Raw genomic sequence first — 10528 nt, 5'->3', positions numbered from 1 at the left:
ACTTCATTTTTGCAAAAGTTTATTTCACAGGTTGATACACACATATATTCTTTAAAAGGGTATCAACATCTCCAGTCCAAACCAGATGAGTGCAACTCATCAACCACCTTACTGTTTCACACCTGCCAAATACACAGTTGGAACTAGAACATATCAAGTTTTGGGCAAACCCTTAGGACATGATGTACAATCAACCGGTTATGGTGAGCATTGTCTTGGGAATCAAGTCCCTGATCAGGTTGTGTGTGGTGGTAAGATGAACCGATTACTTCAGGTCAGGTGGCATGCCTTTAGATAGCCTCAAAGGGAATTGTTGGTGCACCCAATCCTTGTCTGTTAGAGGATTTAGTGTGGGTGTCTTTGTTTACGCAGATTAGTACTTGCAGTCATTTTGGATAACCTAGACCACTCAAGGACCGCCACAGCAGGTGGAGGTCCTTCACAGGTGCTAAGCATTATTCAGCAAGGTGTGCCATTTTTAGTTGTGTGAAATGCATACAGGAAAAGTTTACACACCCATTGTCCTTATATATAGCTAGATTACTAGGTGGAAATGGTAACTTTTTATGCACATAGCCTGTTCCTGTTGCTCTGAATAGCAAACTGTAAAGGACGGTATAGGGCATGGGGATGCCAGGCAAAGGAACTTGAAAAAGCAAATAACTGAGTTATGTACAAGCTTATTAAAAGATATCAGAATGCATGTTCTGCAAAATCCACATGGTTTAATTTGATTTCACATTTACAGTTTGCACACACACTTTGCCACCAAATATAATTCAAGCACTGGTGACTAAATGGCCTGATGGAACATCATTTAGACTCAAAGGCACACAGCTGAACTGGAAACAATCAGCAGAAGGTGCATGGAGACAAACTGACACATTATATACAAGGATTAAAAAAAAAGCTTTGCAGATATACCATGGCCTTTCAAGGCCAAATCAAGACGGAATCATTCCCTCCTTGCTCACCAGCAAGGACAATCTGGGAACGCAAGACCGGATAAAATACAAATTAAAGCTGTACAATACTACAAAAAATAAATTGTCCATTTCCTCCTGGAGGTTTGAAATCATTTACTCGTCTTCCGTTTCGTTCTTGACCTTTTTCCTTTTTCTTCTTTTCTGATACGGGTTCTGGAGTGTCTTGCGCTGGCTCCTCCTTCACCTTTTTCTTCTTCTTCTTCGACGGAGTGGCCTCAACTCCGTTCTCCTCCTTCACCTCCATCGCCTCCTCCTCCTTGACTTCAGGAGCAGCCGCCTCTTCCTCCTCCTGCTTCTTCTTTTTCTTCTTCTTCGACGGAGTGGTCGTTTCCACGCCGTTGCCCGCTTCCTCCGCCTCCTCCTTGACCTCCATCTCCTCAGCTGCAGGGGCCTCCTCCTCCTGCTTCTTCTTTTTCTTCTTCTTCGCAGAAGTCACCTCAACCTCGGCTTCTCCATTTTCCTGTTAAAGTAACGGGCATTCAACACTTTAACAAAACAGGCCTAAGCGTTTCCCCTGTATTGCATCACAAGTTTTGCTCCGACATCTCCCAAGAAATCTCAGAAAGTGGGTTTCAAACATGGCAGAATTCGTACTCAGACCTTCTGAGCTTGGGGCCAACTGGTGACTATAGTTGAGCACCATTTTAAGATCTGTCCTACTCACTTCAGAGAGCAAACCCACTGGATGGGGTGTGTCAATGGTTCGGAGAAGGTTTTCTCTGGCACGGCATTTAGGGGAGAAGAACCACCCGCAGAGGGTCCATTCCCATGTCTAAGCCATGCACCCTCATACGAGTTCACAACGCACAACCACACTCACCTGAGATGATGCATCTCCATTGGACTTGGCCTTCTTGGGCGTCACCCCTTCCTCCTCCGCCTCCTCTCATCTCCCCCGCCTGTGGAGAGCGCCTCGGACTTCCTCTTCTTTTTCAAGCGCTTCTTCTCTTTCTTGTCCAGCTTCTTCTTGACCTCTGCTGCAACATCTCCAGCCTTGACCAGGAAACAAAAGTGTCACGTGTTAAAACTCTCGGGCTCCCCTAGCTGTAGATCTTTCAACAGCTCCCCAGCACATGGATAGCAGCAATCAGACTCATTAAATCAGTTTGAACCTCACGGTTTTTTATCAGGATAGAATGGTCATCACTTTACTCACTGCACTTTGACCCAGCTGAAGCTGTACAAGAGCATTTGTTCTTGAACTGCGGGATGAGAACCTCCCCTTAGTTCTTTCATTCCCAAAATGCACATACCTCTTTCATGCCTCCTTCATCACTTCCACGTTCTTGCGGGGTGCTTCGCCAGTTTCGTAAAAACAAAAGCCTCTCCTCCACTGGTCCCTCAGCTTATCACCAAACACGCAGGTTGGCACCTCTGAGTGAGTCAAAACGAGAAGGGTAAGTTTAGCCTCAAGCATATTTGTGCAGCAGCCCTGAGGGCTCTACCCATTAACCAACTGTTTTGCTCAGTTTTAAAATTTTCAACATGAACTCCCGAGGGTGACATGCTGTTGACCGAAAAATATAGACATCATCGCAAAGTTGTTTTTACATTGGGTGCAATTCATCACTTCATTGTTTAAATGCAAATTGTGGCAGCCAGATTTAGTTACTCCCATTCAAACAGGCGTTTCAAATGCTCACCAGAGAAGCAGTCGATAACGAGAAGCGATTGTGCCACTTGTTGGCAAGGTAACGGGAGATGCGGCCCTTGTTCTTGGGCAGCCGGCCCGGCGATGAAAAGTAGAGTGGAAGATCAGACATATTTGGGTGTGTTTGCCTTTTGTCTTCAGGGCTCTATAGGTCATGTGCACAAGGTTAGAGGGGGGGGGGATATCGCGCGCAACAACACACACACACACAGTACTAATGCTACAGATAACAGCCTTAGCTACATAGCTGCACAGGAAGGTCCCACTATACACATGTGTATAAATACTTGCACGTTCAGTTAAAGCATTCTTGTAACATAGGACTAACTTTTGCTTCAAGTCAAGTCTTTAATCCAACATGGGCGGCTTGACATCCTACTGTTGCTATGAAACATGGAACTTTCTTTGGGCCGCTGAAGTTCAGTTGTGATGGAAGTTGTCAACATGGGTTTTCAGGGGGATTGACAGATATAAAAACATCATTACTACAGCGCCAAACAATATCCCTTCTAAGGTATATTATATTTTTGTAACATAGGACTACCTTTGGCTTCAAAGTTTTGCATGTCATCTATCCATACTATCTGGTGAAACGATGTTGAGTATCTACCTCAGTAAGCCCTTGGTAGTCACTCAGACTGGGGGAGGGTGTGCGGTGAAGTATGGGAGAGGGATCACTTAAGCTGCAGGAACAGAGTCCCCGTTGGCCAATCACCCGTCTCGCAACCGCCCCCCGCCCTGCCATCACCGTGACTCCTGTGTTACCCCGCAGGGAAGGGGTGCCCCAGTACCTGAACAGGGCCTTCTCTGCGCCCAGGATCTGCACCGTAGAAGCCGGGTACTTGGCCAGGTTAGTCAGACTGCCGGCATGAGAGATGAGACGCGCTCCAACCTGCGAGGACGAACAGAGTTAGACACACAAAAATACAACGGCTTTGATCTTAGAAAACAATGAAAGGACAGGGCAATTGTGAGCAACTACAGGCTCAGCAATCAATAGATTAATGTGAATACAGGGTGACTCAGCAGTTCAGTTTAATGGAAATGGTTCTCAGCACTGATTTTCAGTGGATTGACAGATATTTGAAACATCATGACTGGTTTGCCTGAGAGACCGTACCCAACATGTACTCGAACCTTTTTACTGGGACAAAAAGAAAACTCATCCACAAAGCTACTCACCACTTCGCCAATGAGAGCAGCCAAGTTGGGAGCAACCTGGGTCATTTTGGACCGCAGGTACTCCTGGAGCTCCAGTCGGTAAGCATTCAGGGACACGACCCGACAGGAGAAACTCTCAATGTTGATCAGGTCAATAGGAGAGATGTCCATACCTAGAGAAAAAAAAAAAAACAGAATAGTAGAGTTCATAAACTTTTCTTAATCCTACTGTTGCTATGATAATAGTAGCTTTCTTGGGGCCGCTGTAGTTCAGTAGTGATGGAAGTTGTCAACATGGGTTTTCAGGGGATTGACAGATATAGAAACATCATGACTACAGCCGCAAACTCCAAACTGCATCCGAGTGTGTGTATGCGTGTCCCCTTTACCCATGGAGCTTCGGGACGCATCCAGGATGGCTTGGGCCTTGGCGCTGTCCATCACGACCTCCTCTAGGGCTTCCAGGTTCTCCTCGCTCAGTTCCTTACGGTTCCCGATTAGCTTGGCCAAACGGCAGTACGTGGAGTTGTCAGGCACGATCTTCACCAGCTCTGGGAAGTGGTAGCCATACCACTCACTACCCGGCGGATGGAAAGCAAGAGAACATTTAAGTGAGGCACAAGCAGCTAAATCTTAGGTAGGTGCACCAAATTCATGGGGATATCCCAGGTTAACACTCCAAACAAAACACACAAACTGGATGGTCATTGGAGAACCAGTCTGTGCAGGCGTGTCTCCCCCTCAGGATGCAATTTGCCCACAGGGATTGGACTCAGAGCACCTGGGGCGGGACTTTGATGTCCCTCCTTTTTCTGTACAGTCAAGGCTAGGTATGGTCCTGGCTGTGGTAAGCACTGGGAGGTCTACAGGGGGCGCTGCTCCCCAGTATTCACTTGGCTCGAAAAACAGCACTCAACTCCAGGAGCCGCCTCATCAATCACCACAAGGGGAGCAGAGCTGACCTGGGATCAGGGTCACCAGCCATCAGAGGGGTGAACATACCTGATCATAAATCAGCTCTGAGAACCCTGAGGTTCCTTCTAGAATCGAATGTTTGTTCCTGTCCAGACACAACCGATTAGGCTTCTTTGAGCCTAATCAGGTGCACGTGCTGGGCAAGACAAACGATTTAGAGTTCAGAAATAGTTTCACACCACCTGAGTTGGATGCCGTTTTCATCCAAATGAGATCGAGCCAAATGAACAGTTAGCAGCACCACACACCGCACACAGCGCAACGCAAGCAGACACACCCAAGCTTTAAGTTTTGGAGTTAATGTTAATAAAAAAACAAAACTACTTTTGGGAGTAGAAGTGAAATTGAGCACACAGTTGTGTTAGAGATGCACCTAGGCCCATATGACCCACACGCATGCATGGGAGAGGGCCTGGACAGACTGGTTCCACAGCAACACTGCAACGGTTCAAAAGAAGGAAATACTCCCAGGGACTTTTTTTTTTTTTTAACTTTAAGCCACTGTAAGCGATGTTCACATTTTTTGCCAACTTCAGACTCCGCCAACAAATTATGTTGGCAACTTGGGGAACCCCATGGCTTTGTAATCTATTGCAATACCCTCAGACATCTAGCATGTGCAGTGATTATTTAATGGCCTTCAGGAATGCAAAGCCAGCTAGCTTAAATGCCACATCCATCTCTTATTGTGACTTCACTCTACAAGTCGTTGAAGCAATTTATTTTTTCAGGAGCATTTCCTTCATTTGTAAATCTGACAACACAAGACAGGACACACAAGGGAGCACACATGTCGAGCCAACCTACCGCACGCGCATGGAGAAGAGGTTGATGTCCTTGTCCAACTGGTCTAGCAGAGCAATGGACTGGATGATCATGTTGTCGACTCTGTTCACATTGAACTTGACCTTGGCTCGGGAGTAGCTGTGGCCCAGACCCAGCTGGGCTTTGGAGGCTGCCTCCCCGGTCAGACCACGCACCAGTGCGTGGAAGTGCAGACGCACACCTACGAACAGGAGTAGGGTCCTTTACAAACACCGCCAAGAATGAAACACTACATAACATGTTGATTGGCTCATATAAAATGTGGGAGGCTTCAAGGCAGATCTGGGCTGTATTCAGTAACAAAACACTGTTACTGTCATCCTGTATATTTACTGATTTCAAAAATGTAAATGTTCTATTTCAGTCATGTTAAAAAGTCAGTCCAGCCTTGTATTTTATAGCTGTGTTGAGCCTGTCTGTTCAGTTTTTCAGTATAAAGCATCAGTAGTCAGTGCATTTGATATTACATCACAACAGAACAGGCTTACCCTGACTAACACCACCAACACAAGATGGATCATGATTTTATGCTCTGCATATACCCATCCGGTCTTGGGTGAGAATTAGCCCTTACAAAATGGTGTGCTGAAGACTCACCTCTGACGATCTCAGCCACCACACCGCCAGTCTGAATGGAGAGCTTTAGCTCCTCCTGAAGGGCAGCACCTACTTTGGCATCTGAGACACCCAGCACTGTCTTGTTTTTACCACTAGAGGGCAGATTTGTCTCCAGAAAGAGCCTCAGGTCTGCGTGAACAACTCCTAAACACAGAAAAAAAAATGACTGGTTATTGCATTTGAAATATATTAAAATAAATATATAAAGCTGTACTGCTAAGACAGAGCACAAAGCCTGACCACCAAGGCCTTTTCAACTGTTAAGTCAAGTCTTTATACCAACATGGCAGCTTGACATCCTACTGTTGCTATGAACATGGTAACTTTCTTTGGGCCGCTGAGTTCAGTTGTGATGGAAGTTGTCAACATGGGTTTTCAGGGGATTGACAGATATAAAAACATCATTACTACAGCGCCAATCTATATCAAGCTTCCAGTTCAGTTTAAGTGGCGCCACTAAGTAGCCCCGTCCACTGTTACTGCACCAAGACAAGGACCAACCTTCAGAAACGGCATTTATGTTCTCCAGAGCAGCCTGCGCAGACTTGAAAGGGAAGAATGCAGCTAGCTTCACTACATTGTTGAACTTGCCAATGTTCAGGACGCTTTCCTCCACCTGAAACACAGGGGTTCGACTTATAAATATGTACCGAATGCAGAACATGTATAATAAAGCAAAAACAAGATAAACGAACAAACCGTCACTACTACACGCAAAACTTACCTGAGGTAGCAACATTCCAATCTCCTCGACCTCTTTGACGGCAAACAGCGCATAACCCGCTGCATGTTCGAATAGCACGTGCAACAGCACCTGTGGAAAAGATGGTTGGTTACTTGAGTACTCGGTGGCTGACTTGACTCCAAAAAATGTCGACATGACTATAGTCTCAAGAAAGCTATCTTGACCTCATTTAACTTACACACGTGTCAACCTTAGGCCAGCTGCCATTCGGCAGCCGAGGTTAGGTTACCGTCGCACCACGTGGTAAGTACTAGCGGTCTCGTGTCTACTATACAATCAAATACGTCAAAGTAATCATTATTTTCCGATAGCATTATACTTGTGACCAATATACGTAATCCAAACGATTAACCCGGTGCGCATGTGTTAATCGGTCGGCTAAATCTAAGGAACACAAGTTCTTGGCTAAGCTAGCTATTTACCCAAGTTAGCATAACCCCAGGATTGCATTGGAAATGCATGTGCATGTGCTTGTCGAAAAGACCACGTGTGTCCGACAATCAGGCACGTAAAACAATTGTTTGCACGTCGTTTACTCTAAACACTGAAAATACAGAACTAATCGGTAAGCATAAAAATATAAGTGTGTTCCTTTAAATGCGCCTAGGTGAAATCCTACCCGCAGACTAAATGCCATTAAATTGAGGCCTAAGTATGCTACTTGCTGGTTCGCTAGCTATCATGCACAGCTAACTGTGCGCCCTGACACCAAATTCCTATCTTTCGTGTAGTACAAACAATTGATTAATATGCTTCTAACCAATCACATTTACATAATTAAAGTTTGAAGTAAATATCTTACATTCAGAAATGTAAAGAGTAAAGGCTGCTAATAGTGTGATGTGATGTGCTGCGGATAGCTAGCTACGAAAAGTTCGCAATGTGGTCTAACGTTATAAGATTTGTTGCGATAAATCTATTCTGCTCACTGTGATTTTGGGATGACTTCCCACTTGCTCATAAAGGCATTTCAATTTGTTACCCACCGATCGTTCAACTAATGAGAGAATAGGTCATGTACGCACAAACGAATACTCTTACCATTATTGGAGAATCTTGTGCGACACACCACAGTGTGTTCGCCAGACGATGACTTGTACAGGAAAGACTACTGTGAGAGTGAGTATGCACAGACACACGGCTTAAATAACGGCCCCTGTCGTGTTCTCGCGAGATGTTTTTGACTGCCCTCTTCTGGTAGTGGTTGTGCATTATTTTCGCAGTAAAGACTATGGAGGGAAACCATGCACAACTCCTTCACCACAGAAAATACTATTAAGGTGTAAGCGCAACCCGGAATGTGTTTTTAAGAGCTATAAACTACATGATATGACCGAACAGTGAGAAACCCATCAATACTGGTTTTAATATTATTCTTAACTTTGAATTCCCATTTTCTCCTAAGCGATCTTCTAAAGCTCATACAGCACAAATTCTCTATATTTACTCATTTTAAAAACACAGATTGGTGAGCAACAAAGGCAGTAACAGGCTATTTCAGGCACATATTATGATAATCATTTCAGTCGGCTCTTTTAGCGCAAAGTTTTGTGCTCATACCTTTTTTAGCCTTTAAAGTGAATTGAATGAAATGTAATAGTATAGTATACAATGCCTAGCCACGTGTGTGTACATTCTACATCTCAGTCCTCAGACATTTAGCCTATTTTGCAGTACATTTCCAAGCAAAATGCAAGCGTTGGATTTAATAGAGTTGTTAAACAATTGAAGCCTTACGGAATACCTCAGAGTGGTTAACTGCACAGCAAACAAATGGTGTTTGATCATGTGTATGATGCTGCAACAACTTGTCCACTCCCAGCCACCATTTTGAACCGAACGGTATCCACACACTCCAGTACAGGATATATCTGAAGTGTTATGACAGGAGCAGATGCATGAGACCTGCCCGAGATAGCTTGTACCAAGAAATGCATTAGTGCTTTGGAGAGCATGATGTAACACATATCCTGTCTGATGTTGTAAACATCTTTGTTGTCAGGGTGTGACACGAGAGGAGGCAATTTATGGGGGCACATTTTAAGTTTACAAACACATACCTCTCAGCGCGCACACACACACATACAGAACACACACTCCGTTTCTGTGTTTGATTTGAGTATGGAAAAACAGTGTCAACGAGGTTGGTTCCCTAAACACTAACCTAACACTAACACTAACCCTAACACACACACACACACACACACACACACACACACACACACACACACCCCTCTCTCTCTCTCTCAACACCTGTGCTGGATCAAGAAATCAAATGCTTGCCATCCTTTTTGGTAATGGCATCAATACGTGTAAGCTGATGACTGAACAGTCTCACACTTTTCACATATGGATATCTGAAAACATTAGGCAGGGCCAGCACATCTATCTTGTTCTGTTTTTGTTTAGATTGTTAGCATGTCTCCAGGATGACCTCACTCTAACTGCAATGAGACAGCTTCTCTCTCCCTGTTTTGCAAAGCTTACAGACAGAGTGAGAAAGTGTTTTCTTGTCAGTGCATGGACTGTGCACTACTCACACACAACTGTTCAAGGTCAGTTCATGGACTGTGCACTACTCTCACACACATCTGTTCAAGTTCTGGTCGCCATTAAGACTGACTCCATTTATTCTCATTAGCATTGCCCAAGTGGGATGACATTGAATGTAGCAGCTGCACACATTTAATGCAAGAAGACAAAAATGAAATAAAAAACAAAACAAAACATCAAAACATTGTTATTATTCACAGTAGGCACCATATGTATTTCTGAGAAACTGTCATCCTGTTAACACTGTATTTCACATATTTAGTATTCCTCATGGAAATCTATCCGGTGAACTCAAAACAACTCTTACAGAATGTCCCGAAAAACCTACTTTAATCAGGGAACGTGTCAAATCACCTTCCGTGACTTAAATGTCTTATCTCAGTCTAGTAAATAACACAAGGGGCAATAACCCAAAAGACTAAATTCCTGGGATGTGTCTGTTTCTACGAGCAGAAAGAGGGCCGCGCGGAGGTCTGGAAGTGCCGACGTCAGAGACGGACTGCACCAGTCTGCCATGAGGACTCTGCCTCTGGCTCTATAAATCCAAGGAGACGCTGCCCAGAGCCATAGTCTCACTAACGTGCTTAGACATCACAGAGCTCGACGCCGAAGACTAATCAAGTTTACAGTGCACGCTTACAGCAGGTGAGAATAGATTTCTCCCCTCTTCACACTCCTTTCGGACACCATTTCTTCTTACAACCTCTCTCTATCACTCATTGTCTTCTTTACCATTTTATTCTTGTGTTTTTTTCCCCAATTTATCTGTGTCTTCTGGTTGTCAGTAGCTTGACCTCTCTTGCCAAGACGTGTGTTTTATCTCATGTCACCGTGTTCCTGTTCTCTGAGTCGTGAGAATCTCATGCACTGTCTCTATCTCTTGTCCCTGCCTCTCTAACTCGTATTCATTATCTTGTTTATGCTGTATCTCCTCTGAAACTTGTCATTTCAAAAATTAGGTTGAAAAAATGTGTTACCATTTGAGTAAGTACCCCGTGGGTTGAATATGTTTGT

General features: G+C 44.5%; 1 pseudogene; it reads right to left on the bottom strand.

Annotated features, from left to right (window-relative positions):
- Positions 1-705: 705 nt before the first annotated feature.
- Positions 706-8113, bottom strand: LOC122129282 (annotated as a pseudogene).
- Positions 8114-10528: the final 2415 nt, after the last annotated feature.

This window comes from Clupea harengus, unplaced genomic scaffold (assembly GCF_900700415.2).
Source record: "Clupea harengus unplaced genomic scaffold, Ch_v2.0.2, whole genome shotgun sequence".
NCBI classification, from domain to species: domain Eukaryota; kingdom Metazoa; phylum Chordata; class Actinopteri; order Clupeiformes; family Clupeidae; genus Clupea; species Clupea harengus.
The sequence above is the reverse complement of the archived record's forward strand: the minus strand, read 5'-3'. Positions and strand labels throughout refer to the sequence as shown.